Genomic DNA, 27,547 nt, shown 5'->3' with positions numbered 1-27,547 from the left:
GAACTGAAGCACTATTTATAAAATACATGCAGAAGTGCCAATCATGTCCCCACACTGCCCATTCTCTGCCCCTAGGAATGCCTATACTTACACTGCATAAAAATATTCTCTGTTTTTCTAATGTCTAATTAGTAAGCACTCATATGCCAGGGTAATTTTATTAGTGCCTAATTGAGCATGTAAAATGCTACTCTTCATGTTTAAGTCATTTCTAAAATTACATTAGTGGAGTCCAAAGTATAGTCTGGTTAGACAGGAAAAGGAACAACCAATTTGCAGTCTATTTTCCAAAGGGCTCACTGAACACAGAGCCTTTGTAAAAATACATAAGACACACACACAATAGGCAAAGCCATTATACAATAACAAAAAAGTTCAAAAAAAGAGCATCAGACATAAGAGACAAATTTTGCTACTGCCACGTCATCACTTATTCATGTAAATACAGTACTACTATTTATTTCTATAGCGTTGAAAGGCGTACGCAGAGCTTACAATCTAATTTAGATAGGACATTTCAGGGTTGGGGAGATTATAGTGGGTCTAGGTATCTGACAGCAGTGAGTGGGACTTAAGAGTTGAAAGCAGTTTCAAAAAAAGGGGGCCTTTCAAATCCAAGCTAAAGGCCACTCTTTTGAAACTGCTTGCTAGCAATGATGGATGAATCTGTTACAGTAACAGTAAGATGCATGAGCAGCTGGGCACATGATGGAAGGATGATGCAAATGGTAGGAGTCTGATCAGCAGACGAGGCTTTTGTTGCTACATCAAAGGCAGACAAAGACGCAAATGATGTCATTTAACAGTAGCTCATTTAAATCCAAAGCAACGTTGGCATTTTTTTTAAAATCATTGAATTCAGTTGCCAATCTAAGATGTGTTAAGTTTTTACATAGAGGACACGACTCAGGGACAAAGTTTGTCCCTATCCCTACAGACTATGTCCCCATCCTCGCCCCGTTCCTGTCCAACCCCATGGGCTCTGTCCCCATCCCCACCCCACGGATAACTGCAGGTACCCATTCCCGTATCATTAAAACCTCAGCATTGCGTACAATCTTTGTCTTTTGAAGCTGCGCAGAACAGCTAATAGCTTCATTACCATAAATTTAAAGGCACCGTGCACCGAGGTATCTGCAAAACCCATTTCTACATAGGGCACACATAAAACTGAGTGTAAAAGCCAAGCTAACCTGTGCACAAAATCTAGAACACTTTACTGCCTCAACCCCACAGTGGTTACTGGGTAGAGCCCACTGAATGTGGCACTGAATCAAGGGATCAGGTGAAGCTGGCTCCTTCACTAAATCACTAGTTCTTTTCCAAGCCAGGCATCAGCATTACAAGGGTTACAGGACACAAATATGGAGGAGGGCAAAAAGGGCTCTCAGCTCACTGTTTCTTCTCATTGGTGGTGGAAGTAAAGCAGGTGGGGGGGGGGGAGAGAATTCCAGTAGGCGATTAGCACTGGGTGAAACTATAGCCTGGTACAGACTTGCCAGACATACCCTTGGGGCCCAAGTAAAGCAACTTGTGGATTTTGGCCTTTAATAAGAATAACATACTCACACCCAGTGTTCCCGCTAAGCTGCGTTGGCCTGCGCTCGCGCACAAAATATTACATCGCAGCGCAAAGTTTCTCTTCACAGCGCACACACGCGTCGGTAAGGTAAGGGGACGCATTGGGGGGATTGCACTTCCCCACAATTGCCATGCTTCGGTTCCTCTTCTTCCTTCCTTCCTCCCCCCCCCCCCCGCGGGACCCTGCGGCACCATCAACTCTTACTCCCTCTAATGTCGGCCCTGCAGCTCCAGACTTCCTCGCACCTTCTCCCCTCCCCCTTTGGATCGCTATTATTTTAAATGTTATAGCCGCGGAGCTGTATCCATCAGTGGAGATGTCTAACCTCGGCCTGCCCCGGAACTCTTACTGCAACAGTGACTTCCTGTTCCTGCCTAGACGGGCGTCTGCTGCAGTAAGAGTTCCGGGGCAGGCCGAGGTTAGACATCTCCACTGATGGATACAGCTCCGCGGCTATAACATTTAAAATAATAGCGATCCAAAGGGGGAGGGGAGAAGGTGCGAGGAAGTCTGGAGCTGCAGGGCCGACATTAGAGGGAGTAAGAGTTGATGGTGCCGCAGGGTCCCGCGGGGGGGGGGGGGGGAGGAAGGAAGGAAGAAGAGGAACCGAAGCATGGCAATTGTGGGGAAGTGCAGAGCTGCAGGGAAGAGTGTTGCGGTACCCAGCTGGAGGGAGAAGGAAGATGAGGGAGGGAATTAAAGGAGATGCCAGGGCTTGGAGCGTAGGAGGAAGGTATGCCAGTCTAAGGGAAAAGGAAGGGGGAGATGTGAGAGCATGGAGGGGGAGCGAAAGATGGAAGAAAAGGAAAGGAGAGAGATGCCAGAGAATCAGGGAAGGGGAGATACCAGACTATGAGGAGAGGTGTGGGAGAGGGAAGGCGAGGAGAGAGATGCCAGACCAATGGGGTGAAAGGAGAGATGGAAGGGGGAGGCATACAGTTTCTGGAAGGGGCATAGAAGGAGAGAAGATGCCATATAGGGGAAGAGAGACGGCAGACAGTGGATGGAAGGAAGAGAGTTACAAGAAGATGAGGAAAGGAGAAACCACAGAAGACAAAGGTAGAAAAAAATTTCTATTTATTTATTGCTTTAGGAGACATGTGTCACTGTTTCTGTGAAGCATTGTATGCAGAGTCCAGCTTCTTGCTGGTTCAATTTAACCTTTGTCTATGTATTTTTATTTTATCCCCCCTTTTACAAAACTGTGAAGCGTTTTTAGCACCAGCCTTGGTGGTAGCAGCTCTGATGCTCAGAATTTTATGAGCATCAGAGCTGTTACCTCCGTAGCTAAAATCCACACTACAGTTTTGTAAAAGAGGGAGGGGTTAGTTTGTGATTACATATTCCTTACTAGGCGAAGGTGTTTTCTGTGTTCTGTGTGTTCGAAAGACATGGTTTTCTGTTAGGATTGACGGTGTAGGATTGATCTGTGCTGGTCTGGCTTGTTTAGTTTTACAATGGGTGTATTGATGTACTGCTCACTGCAATATGTAAGATGCTGCCTTTTCCTAGGTACTCATGTGTGACGTGTGGTTTGTTACTAAAAATCATGTTTTTCTTACAGATGGGGGGGGGTGCCAAAAAATGATGGGCCCCGGATGTTACATATGCTAGGTACGCCACTGTATGTAAAGATACCAGAAAGCTGGCGTAGCAAAAACTTCTAAGTTTTGAGTATTTAACCCTCCCACAATCTCACGGGCACTCGTTTCAAGTTTATTGAGATTTTGATTTAAACGCAATATCAAATATTTTCAATGCGTATAACAAAAATAAATTTGGGGAAATAAATAAAACCATTTGAACCAGTGTTCCCGCTAAGCTGCGCTGGCGTGCGCTGGCGCACAAAATATTACATCGCAGCGCACACGTTTCTCGTCACAGCGCACGATCGGAAGAGGCGTACGGCAGATGGCAGGGCGGCGAGAGGAGAATCGGGCGAGTTGGCTCATAACTTGCTGGCGCCCGATATTTTTGGCTCACGGTGAAAAAAGTTTGCTCACAACACCCGCCCGCTTAGAGGGAACACTGCTCACACCCCTACCAGAAGGCTGGGAATACTGCTAAGGTTTGTGTTTTTTCAATCAGATAGATTTCAAGGATGACTTAGAAGCTTTTCAGGACATCCTGTTCTTCCTTGGCTTCCATCTTTACAGCTGCGCTGACTCAACTGAGCACAAAAAACCTTTTCCTCTTTATTACCAATTCTACTATTTAACTGTTAGCAACCAGGAAAAAAAAACCATTTACAGAAATTACCAATCTCCATTCTGGGTTTTCATTCATTGCATTGGCCGAGCAGTCTCAGTACAGGGTCTCCACAGAGACCTGCCCATTTTTGGTCAACTATTAGTAAATGTTTTCATGTGCTTACAGAAGTTGGCCCCCCAAACACCTGGTCCAGAGCATCTTGCCGCGTGAACTGGCTCGAATGCTTCGCTCAATTGAGCATTGTGATCTGTCTGTTCTATCTGTACGGGATTTAAGGCTTTCCTCTTCCAGGAACTGTGTTTTTTACTGTATCGGTCCTAGGGAGTGGAACAACCTTCCAGGATATATTCGCCAACAGCAAAATTTACAGAACTTTAGGAAAATGCTGAAAAGACACCTGTTCTGTAAGATAAAATATAGGGTTTGAGTTTGGCTGAGGGGGAAGGAGTGATGACTGTTGAGTGCCGAGTGCTGGTCACAGAAGTTTTCGATGGTCTGGTCTGTTTTACTTGGCATAAGGATGTTCGTCATTGAGGCATCTTGTATGCCTTATGTAATTTTACATTTTGATGTACGACAGGGCTGGCCAGAATTCTGGCCTTAAATGACGTTCGTCGTTGATGCAACGTGTATGTCATATGCTGATAAGATAAGTGCTCTTCTTAAATACATTAGCTCACCATATAGAAATAAATATCAAGCAATTGTGCCTGCATTGAATAAGAAAATATTCACACAAAGACCGATGATGAATATCCAACCCCAGTAAGAACACGAAAAATTATATAAGTAGTGTTTTGGGTGTTTGAGGTCTTGTGATAAATAGGATTGCATATACTGGTTGTTCATATCAAGCACAACTCACATTAGTTGAACAATCTTATTTTATATGTTAACATGTAACTCGCCCAGGATAAGGACGGGTGATAAATAATAAAAAAAAATCCAACAAACCAAACGCAACACTGCTGAATTCTATGAGGTAACATCAGGGGCAGACTGACCATTGGGATAAAAGGGAGTGCCCAGGTGCTCAGACCAGTAGGGGGCCCACTCTCCCCTAGCCTCTATCTAGTTTAATCACTTTTGATAGGTAGTTAGGGGCCTAGGATTCTCATTGCCTGGGAGCCTAGATCCCTGTCAGTTTGCTCCTGGATTACACATCAATGTTCAATTTTTATTTTTTTTTTTTTTTTTTTTTGCTGAATCCAAAGCAGCCCAGGTAAGAACTCTCTAAAACTGATTCTGTAATAAAAAAATGAGGAGATGTTGAGTGTTAACTATATTTACAACTCAGTTATCAATGATTATTTATTAAAAACTTATATACCGTATATTAACTATACGGTTTGCAAAGATTACAATCATAACAGGTTAAGCACCACAAATAAAACACAATTGCAGAACAGCACTTGCAAAAAAAAAAAAAAGAAACCTAATATAGGAAAGAGCTAACAAACAATTGAGTTTTCAGCATTTTCCTAAACCTAAGGGGTTTACATTTAGGTACTCAAGCATTTTTTCCCTATCTGTCCTGGTGGGCTCACACTATCTAACACAGTGGTTCCCAACCCTGTCCTGGAGGACCACCAGGCCAATCGGGTTTTCAAGCTAGCCCTAATAAATATGCACGAGAGAGATTTGCATATAATGGAAGTGACAGGCATGCAAATCTTCTCCATGCATATTCATGAAGACCTAGCCTGAAAACAAGATTGGCCTGGTGGTCCACCAGGACAGGGTTGGGGACCACTGATCTAACATACCTGGGGCAATGGGGGATTTGGGGCTAGATTCACTAACCTCCTTTCCGTGTCCGATCCATGCCTGATTGCATGCAGGCCGACGAATTCACTAAAGGCCTGCATGCAAATGGGGACGATCGTTGGCACGCCCCCCCCCCCCCCCACCCACCGCACGGATAGCTAGAGAGCGATTCTTGAGCATGCGCAGACCATCTTCCTTGCCTGTAGATGGTCTGCGCATGCTCTCAGTAGGAAACGTTTTTGCTTTTTTTTTTTTTTTTACAAGCCCGTGGTTTTAACCCGCTTTAAGCCTACAGGTTAAAACCACGGGCTTGTACTGCGGGGAAGGGCAGGAGAGTTGGGGCTGAGCGCAGGAGATTGAGGCAGGCAGCAGATCGGGGCTGAGAGCAGGGCGGCAGGCAGGAGAATCGGGGCAGAGAGCACGGCAGCCAGAGCAGGAGAATCGGGGGTTTTAGCACAAGTGACTGACCCTCACCAGTCGCTAGTTTTTTTATCGGCCAACCAGTTTAGTGAATCACGTCTTTCCTGCTTTGCACGCACGGATTGGGATCGGATCGGAGGAAAGGTTGGTGAATTGGGTTGGAGGAAAATCGTGTCACAAAGGGCTCGCACACCGATCAGTACATGATTGGTTTGCTTAGTGAATCTAGCCCTAAATGACTTGCTCAGAGTTACAAGAATTTGAACCCAAAACCTCAGGGTGCTGAGGCTGTGGTTCTAACCACTGCGCCACATCTTCCCCATATAACAAAGAGTTTAGCAGAGCCAAAAGCAGTACGAGAAAGGTTCTAATCTGTGACTAATAAGGAATATCCCACGCTGAACACCTCAAGAAATGTTAAGTCAGGTGGGGGCTGCTAGCTTTGCACAGGGCACTACCGAACTACAATTACTGCCTTACAACACTTTGTTACAATTTTCAGAACTTCTACACATAACGAGTTACATTTTGTTATGCCTTACGTCTTACTTGTTACTTTGAAGCTGTACTTTTGTACTGTGGAACAAAGCATTTTTTTTTTTTTTTGGGGGGGGGGGGAAGTTGTTTTTAATCAAAAGTATTACCTTAAATATAAACGTGAGTGAAAATGTCACAATTCCCAGCAGCAGTGAGTTACCAAGGAATGGCTGAGCAGAGCCAGCTCATACAATTGTGTCCTTTACACCTTGACATGAGCTTTTCACGTCAGATTAGCCAAGCTCTTCCAGCTGTGAACCTAGGCTCCTCCTCTGGCCCCAAAGGCACAGGTTTTCTGCGCAAATCCTCTAAAGCCCCAGATGAGGTTCGCTGCGAGTTCACCAGAGCTGGCAGAGCAAATCCTGGCCACACCTGCTTAATCTAGAGTCCTCTTCATAGAAACATAGAAACATGACGGCAGAAAAGGGCTATAGCCCATCAAGTCTGCCCACTCTACTGACCCACCCCATTAAGTCTGAGTACTAATGACCTAGTTCCTTAACTCAACCCTCGTAAGGATCCTACTAGGGCATCCCATTTATTCTTAAAGTCAATAACTCTGGTGGCCTTGATCACCTGCTCTGGAAGCTTGTTCCAGTGATCTACAACCCTTTCTGTGAAGAAATACTTCCTTATGTCACTATCGAATTTCCCTCCTCTGAGTTTGAACGGATACCCCCTTGTGACCGAGGGTCCCTTGAGAAAGAAGATGTCTTCTTCCACCTCGACACGTCCCGTGATGTATTTAAATGTCTCAATCATGTCCCCCCTCTCCCTGCGCTCCTCTAGAGTGTAGAGCTACAATTTGTTTAGTCTTTCTTCGTACGAGAGACCCTTGAGCCCCGAGATCATCCTAGTGGCCATCCGCTGAACCGACTCAACTCTAAGCACGTCTTTACGGTAATGTGGCCTCCAGAATTGCACACAGTACTCCAGATGAGGTCTCATCATGGTTCTGTACAGTGGCATTATGACTTCAGATTTGCGACTAACGAAGCTTCTGTTGATACATCCCATAAGTTGCCTTGCTTTGGAGGAGGCCTTCTCTACTTGTTTGGCGGCCTTCATGTCTGCACTGATGATTACTCCCAAGTCTCTTTCTTCTGAAGTCCTAGCTAGTGTTTCTCCATTTAAGGTGTAAGGTTTGCATGGATTTCTGCTACCGAGATGCATAACCTTACATTTCTTAGCGTTGAAGCCCAGCTGCCATGTCGAGGACCAGTTTTCCAACGTAAGCAGATCCTGCGTCATACTATCCTGCAGATTGCTTTCACTTACTATATTACATAGTTTGGCGTCATCAGCGAATAGAGTTACTTTACCCTGAAGCCCTTGGGTCAAGTCCCTTATGAATATGTTAAAAAGGAGTGGACCCAGGACCGAGCCCTGTGGCACTCTGCTGGTCACCTCCGATGTCTCAGAGAGGGTGCCGTTGACCACCACCCTCTGACGTCTTCCACTCAGCCAATCATTGACCCATGCAATTAGTGTCTCACCTAACCCCATCGATTTCATCTTGTTTAATAGTCTACGGTGTGGGACGCTGTCGAAAGCCTTACTGAAATCCAAGTACACTATGTCCAGAGACTCTCCCGAGTCTAGCTTTCCTGTTACCCAATCAAAGAAGCTGATAAGATTGGATTGGCATGACCTACCCCTAGTGAATCCATGTTGACTAGGATCCCTTAGATTCCCCTCATCCAAAATCGTATCTAATTTACATTTAAGTAATGTTTCCATGAGTTTACACACTATTGATGTGAGACTCACTGGTCTGTAATTCGCAGCCTCCGCTCTGCAACCCTTTTTGTGCAGAGGAACGACGTTAGCTGTTTTCCAGTCTAGGGGGACTCTCCCTTCAAGTTCGCCTGCTTCTGCTACAAAACAGTATTTGCTCTATCACCAAGATACCTCTCTCCCCACTTCACTATGAATTGCACCAATAAGAAATCCCGCAGAATTCAGCTGTTCGCCTTCCCCTCCCTAAAACTATGTCAGCTCAAAAGATTCCTCGACAAAACCTTCGCCTTCCAGGCGGCGAAGCTAAACCCTTGGCTAGCCCCAAAGATGCTTGAGGCCCCGATCTACCTCGACTTCAGAAAACTTCTTAAAACATACCTATTCCGCGAACAGGACCCCTAACCCCCTTTCCCCCGCAATAATCCCCAACCACCCTCCCCCCTCCTTACCCCCTCCCCTCCTCCCCTCCCCTCCCTTGGCTTTCCCGCCCTCTTTCCTTCCCATCCAACCTCGTCGCTGCATGTAACTCTGATATATTTCTGCAAAAATGTTCCAACTTATCCTTCCTCGTTGCTTATAACTCGGATAAAATGTTGTAAATCCGTGTTCAGATCGGATCTTAATTAATTGATGTGAACCGCCTAGAACTCATTGGGTATGGCGGTATACAAGAACATAATAATAATAATAATAATTCATCTGAGAAACACTCAAAATGGTGAAGCCTATCAAGACCCTAGTATAAGGTGCACTCCTGCCTTCTCTTCCCTACAAGCTGTGGGTAGGGTGGCTGGGCTTTTTGCCCTGTCACTGGCTAGACTGGGTTGGGGGGGAGGAGGGTGCATGTCTCTTGCTCTCTCCCCCTCTGCTTCTAGCATTTCTCTCTCTGTCCCTCCTTCCTCTTGCTTTGATCACCAACAGCAGTAGCCTAGTCTGACCAGCACTGTGGTCTTTTTCTCGTGTTCTCTTGACAAAGCAATACGTTACCTCGCAGGAGGAGGGGGGCACAACGGAGCTAAGGCTCCGAAGTCATCTGAGTGGATGAAGGAGGAGAGACCAAGAAAGACACTGTACTCAGGAGCTATGCTCCCCGGGCCCGGACGGAAACCACCCTAGGGTACTGAAAGAACTAAAGGAGGAGATAGCGGAACTACTACAGCAAGTTTGTAATCTATCCCTGAAAACAGGCGTGATCCAGGAGGATTGGAAGATAGCCAATGTTACGCCCATCTTTAAAAAGGGATCAGGAGGTGACCCAGGGAACTACAGAACGGTAAGTTTGACCTCGGTTCCGGGGAAAATGGCGGAAGCGCTGATAAGACAGAATCGATGAGCATCTAGAAAGGAATAAACTTATGATAACAAGCTAACACGGCTTCTGCAAGGGAAGATCGTGCCTAACAAACTTATTGCACTTCTTCGAAGAAATTAACAAATGGATGGACAAAGGGGACCCCATAGACATCGTATACTTAGATTTCCAAAAAGCCTTTGACAAGGTACCCCCTGAACGCCTACTTTGGAAACTGAAGAACCATGGGGTGGAAGGAGATGTACACAGATGGATCAAGAATTGGTTGGCAGGTAGGAAGCAGAGGGTAGGAGTGAAGGGCCACTACTCGGGCTGGAGGAGGGTCACGAATGGTGTTCCGCAGGGATTGGTGCTCAGATCGCTGCTGTTCAATGTATTTATAAATGATCTAGAAACATGGATGAAGTGCAAAGTAATAAAATTCGCAGATGATACCAAACTATTTAGTGGGGCTAGGATTAAAGAGGACTGCAAAGATTTAAAAAGGGACCTGAACAAACTAGGGAAGTGGGCAACGAGATGGCAGATGAAGTTCAATGTAGAGAAATGTAAAGTCTTGCATGTAGGAAACAGAAACCTGAAGTATAGCTATACGATGGGAGGGCTGTTATTGGGTGAGAGTACCTAAGAAAGGGACTTGGGGGTAATAGTGGACAAGACAATGAAGCCGTCGGCACAGTGCGCAGCAGCCGCTAAGAAGGCGAATAGAATGCTAGGTATAATCAAGAAAGGTATTACAACCAGAACGAAAGAAGTTATCCTGCCGTTGTATCGGGCGATGGTGCGCCCGCATCTAGAGTACTGCGTCCAATATTGGTCGCCGTATCTTAAGGAGGATATGGCGATACTCGAGAGGGTTCAGAAGAGAGCGACACGTTTGATAAAAAGGTATGGAAAACCTTTCATACGCTGAAAGATTGGAGAAACTGGGGCTCTTTTCCCTGGAAAAGCGGAGACTTACAAGATCATGAAGGGCATAGAGAAAGTGGAGAGGGACAGATTCTTCAAACTTTCAAGAACTACAAGAACGAGAGGGCATTTGGAAAAATTAAGAGGGGACCGATTCAGAACCAATGCTAGGAAGTTCTTCTTCACCCAAAGGGTGGTGGACACCTGGAATGCGCTTCCAGAGGGTGTGATAGGACAGAGTACAGTATTGGGGTTCATGAAAGGATTAGATAATTTCCTGAAGGAAAAGGGGATAGAAGGGTATAGATGGAGGATTACTATACAGGTCCTGGTCCTGATGGGTGCCGCGTGAGTGGACTGCTGGGCATGATGGAACTCTGGTCTGACCCAGCAGAGGCACTGCTTATGTTCTTATGTCTCAAACTCGCAGCCCGCCAGGTACTATTTTGAGGCCCTCAGTATGTTTATCATAATCACAGAAGTAAAATAAAAGAGTTTCTTCATCATATGTCTCTTTAGCTATAAATTACAATATTATTATTAAGACTTAGCCAAAAGGAAAGATTTATAAACTATATAGAGTTTCACCTCATGCAAAATTGTCATTTCTTTAATAAGACATTAACTATTTTTTCTGAGACCCTCCAAGTACCTACAAATCCAAAATATGGCCCTGCAAAGGGTTTGAGTTTGAGACCACTGCTCTAAGCTGAGCATATGAGCAATCGCTGATATAATCTAGGAGCATCATTCACAAAAATCCTTGCAAATCTGGAAAATTGTTGGTTTTAAGAACTTGTTGCTCACACGAAAAAAAAAAAAAAAAAGGATTTTTTAGAACTTGTCACTCACATGAGAAAAAAAATCTGCATGCATCTGGCCAATCCTTAAAGGAAGTATTGCTCAAAAGACAGAGGTGAGAAGAGGAAGATGTGCTGGATCGAAGGGAGGAGGGGAGTGACTGGCAGGAGAGGAAAGGATCTGGAAAGGTTGACTAGAGGGAGATGGAAAGTTATTGGACGGAGACTGGGTGGGGAGTGGAACAGAGGAGAGATGCTGGACCCACGGATGAAAAGAGATATGCCAGACCACGCAGTGGGACAGGGGAGAGACAAGGCATGGGAGGATAGGTACAGGGACCCAGAAGTGAAATGCTGTATGTGGAAAAAAAAAAAAAAGAGAAAAGAGAAAAGCAGAACAAGTCACTTTTGGAAATAAACATCCCTTGTTTCATTTGGTAAAATGAAGTCTGATGCGTCATGCATTTCTCAGTGGCCTCATTTAGATATACTTGTTAACATTAAAGCTAACTAAAACATCTTAAGTTTCTTTGCTTATTATGTGCACCAAAACCAAAAGAAATGTCCTCTCTCTGTAGCATAGCAAGGGAAGTTTCCAAGTTTATATAATCTTTGATATACCATTTATACGGATTTGGACTTGGAGGATGAGATGTACAGCGTCAGCATCTATGAGAGAAACATGGGTTTTTTTTGTTGCACAGAAGTTTTTGGACCCCTGTTAGATTACAAAAGTTAGATAGTTCTAAGTCTAATAGATGCTGGCACTGTCATCTAGACATAGACACTGGATCATCTGTTGTTCTATTGTCTTTTGATACTCAACTTTTGGAAATCTGTACTTAAATATTGTATTTCCTAGATATGTAATAGCATATATTTCTTTTCTGTATAAGTTGAATTGCTTGGTAAAAATAATTGAAATTTAAAAAAATAAAATAAAATCTTCACCGACCATAAGCAGCATCTCCTACCCACTGCTCAAGCTGGGCTCATCCTTCCCTTTGACATCACTTCCTGTGATTAGTAAATTGCATCATCACAGCGGGACATGGCAGATGAAAAGTCCTGCTGGCCAAAGAGGCAGCCTTTTGGTGCTGTCTCTGATGCTGTAGCTGTGGAGGATCCACGGGCAGGTTGAGTGCGGGGGGGGGGGGGGAGGTGCCAGACTTCAGCACATGGAAGGGAGGGTTCGACTACAGGCAGCCCCTACCATGGAGCAGTCCTGGGCATTTTGCTGGACTCACTTAGTGGTAGATCTGCCCCCGGCCTATGTGCTCTCTTATAACACTGCACACTCAAAGTGCCTCATGCACAACCCAACAAGGGCCATTAAGTAGATCAGGGACATTCCAAATATTTAGGCACAATGTTACAGAGCCTGTCCAGTCAGGTTTTCAAGATATCTCTAATGAATATGCATGAGGCAGCTTTCCATATAATAAGAGGTGACAGGCATGCAAATCTGATTCATGCATATTCATTAGGGATATCTTGAAAACCTGACTGGCTGGGAGTCCCCAGGACAGGTTTAAGAACCACTGTTATACAATAACAGAGTTACAAACCCAACTTGTGGGCCAGGATTTACACCAGATTTCAGCAGGTATAAGTCCTCGTGCCCAAAGTCAGGCATGGGGTTCAGCTCTAAGCGCTATTCTAGAACAGGGCAGGAAGCCTGGAGCACCCTTTATAAATAGCACTTAAAGCAGATTTTCCCCAGCATCATTTTACAGAAGTTACCCCTTCCTGTACCTCCTTACATTGAACCTCTTATGTGCGACCAGATGTACTAAAGGATCTTCCTTTTTCGTGTTGATGGGGAAAATGTTGAATTCTTCCAGTGAATTCTTCCATCCTGGTATGTGAAAGTGCAGACTTTCCATGCAGGGAGCATTTCAGTCCATAAATCACATCTAATGAAGACTATTTGGATAACTATTGTCTATCTTAACGAGAAAGGCATTTCGTTGCCAATAAGATATGGAGAATTTTAGGGCTCTTCAAAACTAGGAAAACTCAACTCGTGCTTCAGCAAGAGATGCATTTATCTCCTTCTAAACACTTCCATACAGCTGAAGAGGGAGTGGGCGAGACACATTTTTCCTTCTCATAATTCCAAGCCTGGGGGATAGGGGAGAATGTATTTTATTTCACACATCATTATCCATTACAGTCTAAGAGCCACTCGGATACAGATGGTAGGTTTATTAATCCCGATTGCATGTTATATACGCACAGGTTTTTCTCAGTAAATGTCTATGTTCCTAACACCGATGAAATCCCCTTCTATAGCAATTTGGACCAGATTTCTCACTGAATTTTCAGACCTGAGGCAAGGTTATCAGGATCCACGGCCATCAACCATAAGTCCCCTTTGCAGGCATCCTTCAACATACTGCCTCCCCCATCCCCGAAATATTTTGAAATAATTAAACCATCCCATGGCAGCCTTCCCAGAGTGGTCCTCTAAAATGCATCACTGGATATCATAGACTGAAACAGTAACCTATATTTTAGATACCTATACATAAAGGGTGATTTTATAAAGCAGTTTCCATGTGTGAAGAATGTTTTCAGTATGGAAACTGACCATTATAAAATTATGCAAAGGGGGGGGGGAGGCATGGCCATGTAGGAAGTAGGTGCACTGATGTACCTACTTGAACTGAACATGGGCATTCTGGGAGGTGTAGTTTGGGTGGAACTGGCACAGAGTTTTATGTACAGACACGCACATATGTACTGTATATGTCCTGTCTCAATTGTGCATGCCATAATATCAAAACTAGATTACTGTATTGTGCTCTGGTCTGAGTGAAAAGGGTCTGTATTAGAGAATGATATGAGGCAAATTTTTCCCTGCCCCCACAGGAACTCATTGTCCCATCCCAGCCACTTCTTTTCCTGTCCTTGCCCCATTCCTGCAAGTTCCGTCCTCATTTGCACAAGCCTCAAACACTTTAAAATCATAAGTATTCAAGGCTTGTGTGGTTAAGGCAGAGCTTACAGAAATGGGGCAGGGACAGTGACAAAACTCGCAGGGACGGGACGGAGAAATTGAGTTTGAGGGGACAGGACCAAATCTGTCCCCTTATCATTCTCCAAGTCTTTACCAGTTCCAATTGATTCAGAATGTTGCGGCAAAAACTAATAGAAGGTTATAAGTGATGCAGGGACAGCTCAAAGCAATCTGCTGCATGAGGCGAGGGATGAGTTGCTCCCCCCTCCCCTCAAGCATCCAAAATGGGGGAGGGGCAAGGGCTGCCCCAACTACCATGTTTGGGCCCAAAAAATGCACTAGGGCTTATTTTTGGGATAAGTCTTATTTTTTTCATGTACATGATCATCTCTCCCTTCCTCTCCTTCACCCCAATTCTTCCTCTTTCTTTTGTCTCCCCCACATGTGCAGCATCTTTCCTCCCCTCTCCCCCATCCCCATCCCCATGTGCAGCAGAACCCTTGCACAGCTTCTATCCCTCCCTTCCGTGCAGCAGAACTCTTGAGCAGCCCCCCCTGCCCCCGCTGACCTTCCCATCTTTCCTTCCCATCCGAACCCTGCCGACCACGAGATCTACATACCTCCCTCCAAAGAGCAGCGTCGGCTGCACTCTAAACAGGCTGCTTCGCGGCCTTCTCCTGCCGGGGCCTTCTATGTGCCGCGTTGCTCATGACATCGTCAGTGATGCAGCAGAAGGAATGCCCCAGTGGGAGAAGGCTGCGAAGCAGCCTGTTTAGAGTGCAGCCGATGCTGCTCTTTGTAGGTCTCGCGGTTGGAGGGTCGGCAGAGTTCGGACGGGAGGGAGAAATGGAAAGATGGGTCAGCGGGGGTTCAGCGGTGGGGGAAGCACTGCTGCTGGTGAATCCAGGGATATTCGGGTTAGACTTCTGGGGACTGGGGCTTATTTTCGGGGTAGGGCTTATTTTCAAGGAAACACGGTATTAAGTAAGACTGGCAGCAGCTTCTTAGAGCTTCAGTAACACAGTAAATGATAGCAAAGCCTCATGCACCACTCCTTTTAGGCTCTGGTCACCCATGTTTACAGCAAAACAATAGATCTTGCCACACAAACTCAAAGAGCCATGTTTCTCGCCACACATATTTTATTTTAACCTGCTTTTCTGTAAACACACAAAGGAGATACCGTATTTTTCGCTCCATAAGACGCATTTTTCCCCCCCAAAAAAGTGGGTGGAAAAGTGGGTGTGTCTTATGGAGCGAATACAATTTTAACACCTCCCCCTGCCCCCAGTACCTTTTATTAAATTCCGGTGGTCCAGTGTGGTCTCGCCAGGAGCTTTCCGCGCTCCTGCTGGACGGCTGCCTCCTTTCTTGCTGCTGCAGAGCGGCACATAAGGCAGGAGCGCAAGCTTTTCGCTTCCTGCCTGGTCCCACGCCACTCCGTGAATGGCTGCCGTCAGTTATCGCGATTCGCAAGAACTGACGGCAGCCATTCACAGAGCGGTTTTTTTAAATATAAAATATCAATAGGTAGGGAATAGGTAATCCTTTCACATATGCATACACAGTATGCACGACTTCTAGCACTAACTGTGCCTTGCAGAAGCTGTTCTCATTGAAGGGGTATCACACGCCTCTGACTCATATGGTGTAGTTGAAAAGAGAAGTGAATCTGACATTCACGTTCCCTGAAGGAGGATGTAACCAATGCAGGAGCAATAGGTCAGTAAGGCCCCGATATGCAAAAGCTTGCCTTCCAAGTAGGACGGCCTAGCGGTAAAGCTGCTGCCTCAGCACGCTGAGGTTGTGGGATTAAATCCCTGTAATGCTCCTTGTGACCCTGGGCAGGTCACTTAATCCTCCATGGCCCCCAGGTGCCTGGTAAAAGATGGGCATTCCTATCTGAGCATTACAAGGAATATTCATTTTAATACTAACATGCTCCTTTTGTCATGCATTTGCATAGGGTCCTCAGTGGCTGCTACTGTGATTGGTAGACGCCCCTGAGAACCCTTTTGAGCATCGGAGGCTGAGCTGCCTTGCGAGTAAAGGTTACATATTCAATAGAGGCACCGTATTGAATATGTAACCTTTACTCACAAGGCAGCTCAGCCTCCGATGCTCAAAAGGGTTCTCAGGGGCGTCTACCAATCACAGTAGCAGCCACTGAGGACCCTATGCAAATGCATTACAAGGACCCTATGCAAATACATTACAAAAGGAGCACGTTAGTATTAAAATGAATATTCCTTGTAATGCTCAAATAGGAATGCCCATCTTTTACCAGGCAAAATTTTCCGGCAGGTTTGGAGTTGCCAGTAGCTGTTTGTGCATGTGTTGTTGTGTGAGAATATGTCCTCTCACACACACATAAGCTGCGTCCATATCACTTGTGAAAACAAAAATTAGATGTGCGCTTGTAGCGCCAGCAGATTGGAAATTGTACTGGGCCTGCACAGAAGAGCTGTGCCTACCGCTTAGCTCTTCTGCGCAGGCACCAGGCACAGTTCTTCCCCTTTTCTCTGGGATATTCGGCACAAATAGCGTGCATATGATTTGCATGCTATTTGCCCTGAGCATGCCCCGGAAAATTAAAATTGCTCCCAACCTGGTATTTTTTTTTACCAGGTTGCCAGAGCTCTGCGCATCCTGTAACTAAGCCTATAAGTAGCGAAGGTTTCAAAGGGAAGGGGCTGCAATGATCTAAGCTTACCGTGCCTTTAACAGTTAACGCTAAACCAGATCTAACCAGTTTAGCATTGAAGAATTTAGGTCCCGACGCACCAAATGGCTCTGCATGGCCTTTTCCGTGCTTTGTAGCAGCTTCTGATAATAGTAGGGAAATGTATTACAACGAGCTCATCAATATTAAAAAGAGCACTCCGTACAGCGAAAGATTAGAGAAACTGGGCCTCTTCTCCCTCGAGCAGAGGAGATTGAGAGGGGACATGATCGAAACATTCAAGGTACTGAAGGGAATAGACTTAGTAGATAAGGACAGGTTGTTTACCCTCTCCAAGGTAGGGAGAAAGAGAGGGCATTCTCTAAAGTTGAAAGGGGATAGCTTCCGTACGAATGTAAGGAAGTTCTTCTTCACCCAGAGAGTGTAACTCTTTTCCAGAGTCTGTCATAGGGGAAAACACCCTCCAGGGATTCAAGACAAAGTCAGACAAGTTCCTGCTGAACCAAAACGTGCGCTGGTAGGGCTAGTCTTAGTTACGGCACTGGTCTTTGACCTAAGGGCCGCCGCGTGAGCGGACTACTGGGCACGATGGACCACTGGTCTGACCCAGCAGCGGCCATTCTTATGTTCTTACGATGTCCAGACATTGCCTGTTGAGGTGCAAAATTAAGTGCCAACCTTTAACGCTCCACAATCAACGACAGCTCATTAGGTGCCAGTAGTACTAAAAGCGTGTCTCAGGTGCGCGTGTTAAAGGCGCACCGCATACACGTTCATTAAAAACGTATGGTCTGGGGTCGCAGATTGCATGAGGTGGAAGTTCAGAAAGGAAGTACTGAAACTGGCCTTCTCGACGTCCTCGACGGCTGCTGGAAACTCATGGATAAGGGTAACAATGTCCTTCTGGTGCTGCTGGATCTCAGTGCGGCGTTCAACACTATTGACCATCCTCTCCTCCTTGCACGGCTCTCTGAAATTGGTATCCGAGATGCTGCATTACGATGGTGCACCTCCTTCCTGAATAATAGATCCCAAAGCGTACTGCTCGATGATGCGCTTTCGAAACCAAAAACAATCCACTATAGTGCTCTGCAGGGGGCTCTATTATCCCCCCTATTATTCAATCTCTACATTGGACCTGTCCTAGACATAGCCCGCAAATAGCAAAATCAGATTCGCCCCTTCACAGATGACATCCAACTATACCTACCACTAGGAGAGACCTACGATGCCCAGATTACAAAACTCCTAAACTGCCTCTTGGAAATCAAAAACTGGATATCCGTTAACAAATTACAACTAAACGCCTCCAGATTTGCAGGTTAAGAAGGTAGGAGAGATCGCACCCCTCCCCCTATTATCTGCAGGGAAAGAAAGAGGTCTCAGGTCTCTCCCCCACTATCTGTAGGGTTAAAAGGAAGGCGATATTCTCCCCTTCCTTTCCACTATCTGTAGGACAAGGAGATGAGGAGGGGGTCTCCCGCTTTCACTATCTGCAGGTCCCGGGAAGAGAAGGATTGTGTGATCCCACCCCCACCCCATCCCACAAGTGAATAACGGCTTAAAGAGAAAGATCTTGTGCATCCTAAAACGGAAAATGCTTTAAGGGGTCTCAATCAGTGATTTGTTAATTTTCCAAAGGTCATGGATCAATTGCCACAGCAGACCTTTAAAAATATCTAATGGAGGCATTAAATCTCCCGGGAGCTGTGTTCTGCCTCTCAATAAACTAAGAAAATCCATCATCCGTTAGGACGTACTGCGTCTGAAGGGACCAACAGGCCCTCTCTATCGACGTCGCCTGTGCTTTCTCAAGACCTAGGGCTCCTTTCACAAAGCTGAATTGCCCCGCGTGCTAGACGCTAAAGCCAGCATTGAGCTGGCGTTAGTTCTAGCCGCGTAATACGGGTTTAGCGCGCGCTAAAATGCTGCGTGCGTTAAAAACGCTATCGCAGCTTAGTAAAAGGAGCCCTTAGGCATGATCATGAGGCTCTATTTCTGCAAAAAAGCAGGCTGTTTTTTTTGGGGGGGGTCTTTTGGGGTTTTTTTTTCTTTTTTGGAGGGGGGGGAACAAAATCTGGATGTTCCCAAAAGTTTCCAGAGAAACTTACCCCCTCTTTTGCGCACATAGCACGGGTTTTAGCGCCAGCAGCAACTGCTCCAAAGCTCATAGAATTCCTATGAGCATCGGAACAGTTACCACCACTGCCGGCGCTAAACTTCACGCTACGCGTTCATAAAAGAGGAGGGTTCATGTCATAAATCATGCTCCTGATGTTTCTTTTATGTCACCTTTTCCTTGTAAATATTTTGCAGATTATAAAAAAAAATTAACAGGGATAAATTATTTGTCCCTGAGCAAATGAAGGCATTTCTAGATACTAAGAGAATCCCTGGTGTGGATGAAAGATAGGGGGCGGTGTTGATGAGAAAAGTAAAATCTGGTGGGATTGCATGTTTGTTTGTTTATTTATTGGGCTTTATTAACTGCCTTTATGAAAAGATTCACCCAAGGCAAGGTACAGCTGGCATAATTCAACATAAAACGTACAATTTTGTTAACAGCATAACAATAGTAAAAAGACCAAATATAAATACAATGAATGAATGAGGTAAAGTCAAAATCAGTAAATTGAAACTTAGGGCTCCTTTTACTAAGGTGCGCTATGCTTTTTAGCGCGCGCTAAACGCTAAGGCGTGCATGTTAGTCTATGGATGCTTTAGCGGTTAGCGCACATGTAGATTTAGCACACGCTAAACGCGCGCTAAAATGCTTAGCGCACCTTACTAAAGCAGGGGGCTTAATAATAGGACCATTTTACACCTAGTAGCGTCTACCACGAACTTTCAAGACTCAAAGTAGACAAAGCCATGGGGCCAGACAATCTACACCCCAGGGTACTCAGAGAGCTGAGTGAAGTTCTGGCTGAACCACTATCCGTACTCTTCAACCTTTCCATGCGCAAGGGAAAAGTACCCCTAGACTGGAAAACAGCTAACGTAATTCCACTCCACAAAAAGGGCTGCAGAACAGAGACAGGAAATTACAGACCGGTGAGTCTTACATCCATAGTGTGCAAACTCATGGAAACACTGATCAAACAGGAACTTGACAAAATTCTAGACGAAGAAAATTTACGTGATCCACATCAACACGGATTTACCAGGGGAAGGTCCTGCCAATCTAATCTGATTGACTTCTTTGGTTGGGTGACCAGTCATCTGGATGCCGGTGAGTCCCTTGACGTGATATATTTGGACTTCAGCAAAGCTTTTGATAGCGTCCCACACCGCAGGCTGTTGAACAAACTAAAATCGATAGGATTGGGGGATACATTCACTACATGGGTAAGGGATTGGCTAGATGGTAGGCTTCAAAGGGTGATGGTAAACGGTACCCCCTCGAAAACGTCAGCAGTGATGAGTGGAGTACCTCAAGGCTCCGTCTTGGGGCCGATTCTATTCAATTTATTCATAGGAGACTTGACCCAAGGACTTAGAGGAAAAGTATCACTGTTTGCCGACAATGCCAAACTATGCAACATAGTTGGCAAAAGCAGTGTGCCTGACTTTATGACGCAGGACCTAAGACAGCTTGAACAGTGGTCATCCACTTGGCAGCTAGGCTTCAATGCTAAAAAATGTAAAGTAATGCACCTAGGGAAAAAAAATCCACACAGAACTTACACACTAAATGGTGAAACCTTGTCCAGGACCACGGTGGAACGTGATTTAGGAGTGATCATTAGCGATGATATGAAGGCTGCCAATCAAGTAGAGAAGGCTTCGTCTAAGGCAAGACAAATGATGGGCTGTATCCGTAGGGGTATTGTCAGCAGAAAACCTGAGGTCATAATGCCACTGTACAGATCCATGGTGAGACCTCATCTCGAGTATTGTGTTCAATTCTGGAGACCACACTACCGAAAAGATGTGTTGAGAATTGAGTCGGTTCAGCGAATGGCTACCAGAATGGTCTTGGGGCTCAGGGATCTCACGTATGAAGAAAGGTTAAAGAAACTGCGGATGTACTCGCTGGAGGAGCGAAGAGACAGAGGGGACATGATTGAGACCTTTAAGTATATTACTGGGCGTATAGAGGTGAAAGATGATATCTTCAGTCTTACAGGACCCTCGGTAACCAGAGGACACTCGCTGAAAATCAGGGGAGGGAAATTTCGGGGTGATGCTAGGAAGTACTTCTTCACCGAAAGGGTGGTCGATCATTGGAACGAGCTGCCTCAGCGGGTGATTGAGGCCAGCAGCGTGTTAGATTTCAAGAGAAAATGGGATATTCATGTGGGATCTCTAGGAGAGTAAGAATCAGGGAGAGGGTCATTGGTATGGGCAGACTCGATGGGCTATGGCCCTTTTCTGCCGTCAATTTCTATGTTTCTATGTTTCTATAATGTTAAGCCTTACCCGATGGTAAACTGAAATTAATCAGCTTATTTGTATAATCTGTGATGGTCTCCACCCCCTTTGGAATTCTGAGGTCTAGCGTTGTCTGGACATTCGAGTTTATATTGGTCTTTTGTGTCGTTTTTCTCTATTACTTTTTCTGTTACGATAGTCTCGATGCTAACAGAATGCTGGGAATGATTAAGAAAGGGATCATGAACAGATCGGAGAAGGTTATCATGCCGCTGTACCGGGCCATGGTACGCCCTCACCTAGAATACTGTGTCCAGCACTAGTCGCCGTACATGAAGAAGGACACAGTACTATTCGAAAGGGTCCAGAAAAGAGAGACTAAAATGGTTAAAGGGCTGGAGGAGTTGCCGTACAGTGAGAGATTAGAGAAACTGGGCCTCTTCTCCCTTGAAAAGAGAAGACTGAGAGGGGACATGAGTGCAACGTTCAAGATAATGAAGGGAATAGACTTAGTAGATAAGGACAGGTTGTTCACCCTCTCCAAGGTAGAGAGAACGAGAGGGCACTCTCTAAAGTTAAAAGGGGATAGATTCCGTACAAACGTAAGGAAGTTCTTCTTCACCCGGAGTGTGGTGGAAAACTGGAACGCTCTTCCGGAGGCTGTTATAGGGGAAAACACCCTCCAGGGATTCAATACAAAGTTAGACAAGTTCCTGCTGAACCAGAACGTATGCAGGTGAGGATGTTCTCAGTTAGGATACTGGTCTTTGACCTAAGGGCCGCCACATGAGCCGACTGCTTGGTACGACAGACCACTGCTCTGACCCAGCAGCGGCAATTCTTATGTTCTGTTTACAAGTGTATCTCTTGTAAAGCTTTTTTGTATTTCAATAAAAATAAAATAAAAATTCTCCAGGAGAGAGTCTGCCAAGTGAAACCAAGAGCATGCTGTACAAGCTTGTGCTAAAGAGACCACAGCATATTGGATGACTAGCCCCAAGTTAGTATGTAAAAGTCATCTCACTTAGTCCTGGAATAAAATGTTGTATTGGGAATGAAATAACCGCTGAACTTAAAAGTACCACAATTAGCAATGCTGTATTATTAATCACTCCTCTCAGAAGGAAGACAAAAGACGCTTACTCTTCCTGGTACCCTGGTATGTCTTACAGCACTTGGTACTAAGCAGATGCAACACAGCCACAATTCCTATGAAAGTCGGCACTTCACAACAGCTGAGGTTGCCAGTGCAACCCAGGCATTATATTAAAGCTCAAAATAGTTTGCAAAATTACAGAGTCCTGATGCCAAGCATAGGGTCACTTTTGAAGATTTCAAGTACAGTGGAAGGATCCCACTTCAAGTCAAGTTATAGTTCTGTGACAAAAAATTCAGTTCACCAGGAGCTGTTTTATCACAACAATGAGAAACATTCAGCAGAGAGTAACACCCCCCCCCCCCCCCCCGGCACACTTGCAGCTTTTGGCCCGATGATACGGTTGGGCATGTATGTAAAACTGAGTTATAGATGAAATCCGAACTTCAGGTAAAATAAGATTTACATTTTACAGGCTGTAATTATTTATTGTAACTGTAGATGCAAGAAAGAGCAGTCATAAAGATGAGCGAATCCCAAACAAATGTATAAATTAGTTCTTTATTCAAAAAAGTCCAACTGAACAAGTCCTTGAACTCACACTTCACATAGAGTGCAGGTCATTAGCACACTTCCCTTTGCTATGTACAAGAGCTGTTCAAAAGATATCAGACCTTAATTTTTCTTGCATAAACAAATAAAGTTAGGGAGGTGTGGTTTGGTGCACGTATGCAGGCGACCCTAATACGCATGCTTGAATTTTTCCCGCCTACAGAAGCTGTCAGTCACCGGCAGACCGCCGATGAGGAAGTGTAAGTGAGCGCCGTCCGATTTTCATTTTTGACCAAATGACAGACAAAGTTGAACAACGCTACTGCATTAAATTTTGTGTAAAGCTTGGCGATTCCCATATGAAACGATCCGCAAGATTCAACAAGCCTTCGGGGACGAAGCACTGGGTACCACACAGATAAAGGAGTGGTAGAACCGCTTCAGAGATGGCCGCACATCAGTGGAGAGTGAAGCACGTTCTGGTAGGACCTCAACATCCAGAAATGAGATCGTGGTGATGCAGGATCGTCGAATCACCAAGAGGTTATGTGTCACCTTCATAATGCTGTGAGAGGCACACAGCTGGACCTGTGGGCAGCGGGCAAGTGGCAGCTCCATCACGATAACGCACCTGCCCATTCTTCACATTTGATACGGAGTTTCCTGGCCAAACACAACACACCTGTGATTCCTCAGGCTCCCTACTCTCCTGACATGACTCCGTGCGACTTCTGGCTTTTCCCCAAGCTGAAAATGCCCCTGAAAGGGACCAGATTTCAGTCAAGAGAAGACATCATGCAGAATGTGACGGACCAGTTGCGAGCAATCTCAAAAGAGGTGTTCCAACGCACAACCGTTGGAAGAAGTGTGTGGCAGCCCAAGGGAACTACTTTGAAGGAAATTAGTACAAGACTGTTGTATCTGAATACGAGTATTTTTTATGAATAAAGGTCTGAAACTTTTTGACAGCCCTCGTCTATGCTAGCATTCAGTTACCCACTTGCAGCATGCTACTGAATCTTTTATTTCTTGATTTTATATTTTTTTTAGTCTGCACATCTTTTTTGTATGGCTTGCCTCACTCAGAATTCCTTTTCACTATGGGCTCCTTTTACTAAGGTGCGTTAGGGCCTTAACGTGCGGAATAACGCACGATAAATTGTCGCGGGCGCTAGACCTTAATGCCAGCTTTGAGCTGGCGATATTCTAGAAGCGTACCGTGCGGTAATTTTGTGCATGCGCTAAAAATGCTAGTGCACCTTACTAAAAGGAGCCCTACATGTTATTTAGCCTTACATTATGATTTTAAGAGTATTTACAGTTTTTTAACTTCTTGGATTCCTTTGATCGTTATTGTGCTCGTTAATTTATTTCTTAAGTTTATTATTTCATATGTTGGTTTTTAGAATGTTACCCCTCATGCAACCCTTATCAGGGTGAAACATGGCCCACGTCGGGTATTTTTAAGGAAGTAAAATACTCATTTATAAATCTGCTTGGGATCCACTCATCTTTGTGTACGCGGTATCTACTTTTGATGTGGATTAGGAATAGGAACTCCATCTCAGATCACAATATTGTACAGCCAGATTCAACACTTACTCTGATCCCCCAACTACAAGAAATTTTCATGAGCAACTAGGTGTATTGAACAGATGTTTCTATCTTCCAGTTAGGATGAGTGTAGACCATGAGGAGGAGCAATTTAACCGCTTTTCTAGAAACTACTCAGAATGAGATTACTGATTGCGCTACTCGCCTGGTCTACCTTTTCCTCGGAGAATGATAAAAAGTTTAGTTTTAAATAAAGATTTTTTGTTTTGTAGCCAGAAATTGCAAATGTTTCCTGATGTTTGTAGAGCGACCCAGTTTAGGAGGAATTATGGTAATTTTTCCAATATAAATCTCGAGTTTTGTCATTGGGAGCTACTTTTTTTTCTTAAATTTCTAGCCAAATGTATGATTACGTATTTAAAAGTATCTTATGTTTGTTTTTTGAACCTGATCAATTATAGAGATTCCTGTTAGATAAGGAGACTGTTGGTGAAAATTAAAATCTGGATTATGTGTTGTACAGGCAAATATTTCCTGCAATGATTTAAACAGATTTAAATCATTTCTCTCCTTTCTCTCCCTTGATGTAGACTCTAAATTTGCTTTAGAATGTAATTTTATTATATAACGATCATAATGAAATAAAATTTATTACAAAAAAGAGCAACAACTACTGAGAAGGCAGTCTTGACTCAGTTGTGCATGCCATAATAAAAAAAAAAAAAAATCGAGGGTCCCTTTTACAAAGTCACGGTAGCGCTGCTGTCATGGTAAATGCACCAAAGCCCATTCAATTCCTATTGGCGTTGGTGTATTTACTGTGGCATCACTACCACAGCTTTGTAAATGGGGCCCCCCCCCCAAGATTGGATTACTGTAATGCACTCTACACTGGTCTGACTGCAAAGGGTCTCTGCACCAGCTCTAATAGATTCAGAACGTTGCAGCAAGACAAAAAGGTCGTAAGCAATATGATATCACACCGGTTATGCGAAACCTTCACCGGCTGCCCATGCAATGCAGGGTGAAATTTAAAACTCTGTGGGCCAGATGCTCTAAAATCACCGTTACAAGCCTGTGAATCGTTGTGGTGCCGGTAAATGGTCCGAGTTCAAAACGGCGACCAATGCTCCAGAAACCCTGCATGCAAATGAGGTTTGCGGAATTCTCATCCTGTCAGTTGTTGGAGAAAGTGACCGACATATGCGCTGAGCGGCAGGGGAAGCCCCCAAAGCAGCCTCCTGCTGCTTGGGGCAGAAAGAGTAGGGAATTTTGGCAATGAGCACAGATGTGCACACACATCTGTGGCCATTAATAAACAAAAAAAAGTTGTGTCAGCCCCCCTCCCCCATCCCCACACACCCCAAACTACTTAAAAAAAAAATTCAACAAGAGGGATGCCTACTCCTTTCTGCCTTGGCCACCTGGACCTCCCACACACCCCGACCCACCCCCTGTACAATTTTGAGATGACCAGCAGGAAGGATGCCCACTCCCTCCTGCCGGCCAGCCCGCCTCTTCAAAATGGTAGGCCTTCCCCTTCCTGGTTTTCAACACGTCAATCTGCGTTTTTCTTTCATGCCCCAACAGTTTGGAATTCTTTACCATTGACTTTCTGCAGTGAAACTTTGTTGAAAACATTCAAAATCAATGTAAAAACTTGGCTTGTCAGCCAGGCATTTTCTAAACGAAGGCAGGACTCTGAGGGGTTTTGATTGGAAGCAGCCCTGAAATCCATTCTTTCTTGTTTTGTACTATACAATTGACTCTGTTCTTTTAACTATTTTTTTTATTGATTGTAAACCACTTTGGGGAAGGGATCGGGACGTGTATACCATCTTGTAGTTTTACAACCACACTCAAAGTAGTTTACTTCAAGCATTTTTTCCGATCTGTCCTGGTGGGCTCACAATTTATCTAATGCACCTGGGGCAGTGGAGGATTAAGTGACTTGCCCAGGGTAAGAGGGAGCAGTGCAGGATTTGAACCCACAACCTCAGGGTGCAGAGTCTGTAGCTTTAACCACTACGCCACACTCTCCTCCTATGCAATATCAGAAGTGAGCCAAGTAAAGAACAATGAAGCCATTGTGACATCACTGATGAGGTTGGCTCTTAGGCATTGGTGGAATGAGGCATTATGACATCACAATAGGAGCTCTGGAATGTTGCTAGTATTTGGGTTTCTGCCAGGCATTGTAACATCAGGGAAAGGGACTAGGACTTGTATATTGCCTTTTTGAGGATTTACAACCACACTCAAAGCGGTTTACATCAAGTACTTCAAGCATTTATCCCTATCTGTCCTGGTGGGCTCACAGCCTATCTAATGCACCTGGGGCAGTGGAGGATTAAGTGACTTGCCCAGGGTCAGAGGGAGTAGTGCAGGATTTGAACCCACAACCTCAGGGTGCTGAGGCTGTAGCTTTGACCACTGTGCCACACTTTCTTGGGCTCTATAATTGTAGTAAGTCCTCAAATAAATAAATAAGAAAGCAGGAGTGATTTGTACTGCAAATAGCATCCCCCATTCATTTTTAAATTATGCTCCTATGCCTATTTTATTCTGCCATTTCACCAGCATGCTTAGTCCACGAATTCTGGCGTCTTTCTATAGTTTGCAATTTAACTTTGGGTTCCCCCCCGAGTATTTTGCGGGCAACACTGTGAAAGCAGGATGATCTTCAGTTTTCTATGGTGCTGAAGTTTGGGTGGGATCATACATTTATCTTGCAGAAAATAGCATGGCAGGGAGGGCTTCAATCCCAGTCTCAGGAGAGCTGCAGGGTGGTTTCTGTACAGTGTGAGCCCAGCCCAGCCCCATTCCAGTCTAACCCACAGGCACCGATATACACAAAGCAAAAGAAAACCAGCAGCCCGCAACACCCCCTCCCCCTAAAAAGAAAAGAACAAAACACACCCAGCAGCAGTGAGTCGGTCTGTGCTCCCAGAAAGCGACTCTCTTTTATGGCAGCAATTGAAAACGATTCCAAGGCGATCTTTTGGGCTGTTGTACACGGACACTCCACATATACCTTGATCACGGTAG

At 44.9% G+C, this 27,547-nt stretch overlaps 1 protein-coding gene across 7 annotated transcripts in view; it reads right to left on the bottom strand.

The window, feature by feature from the left end:
* LOC117361280 (acrosomal protein KIAA1210-like) overlaps positions 1 to 27,547 on the bottom strand; it is a 156,027-nt gene that overhangs the window by 93,691 nt on the left and 34,789 nt on the right. The window contains exon 1 of one of the 7 annotated variants that reach the window (XM_033946409.1): positions 15,535 to 15,598. The exons of the other annotated variants lie outside the window; for them this stretch is intronic. The gene's annotated coding sequence lies outside the window, so the exon portion shown is untranslated. Of the gene's footprint in view, positions 1 to 15,534; positions 15,599 to 27,547 lie in introns of those variants that run through there. 7 annotated transcript variants of the gene reach the window in all.

The sequence above is a fragment of the Geotrypetes seraphini genome, chromosome 5, assembly GCF_902459505.1.
Source record: "Geotrypetes seraphini chromosome 5, aGeoSer1.1, whole genome shotgun sequence".
Lineage (NCBI taxonomy): Eukaryota > Metazoa > Chordata > Amphibia > Gymnophiona > Dermophiidae > Geotrypetes > Geotrypetes seraphini.
This window is presented reverse-complemented; position numbering and strand designations above follow the sequence as displayed.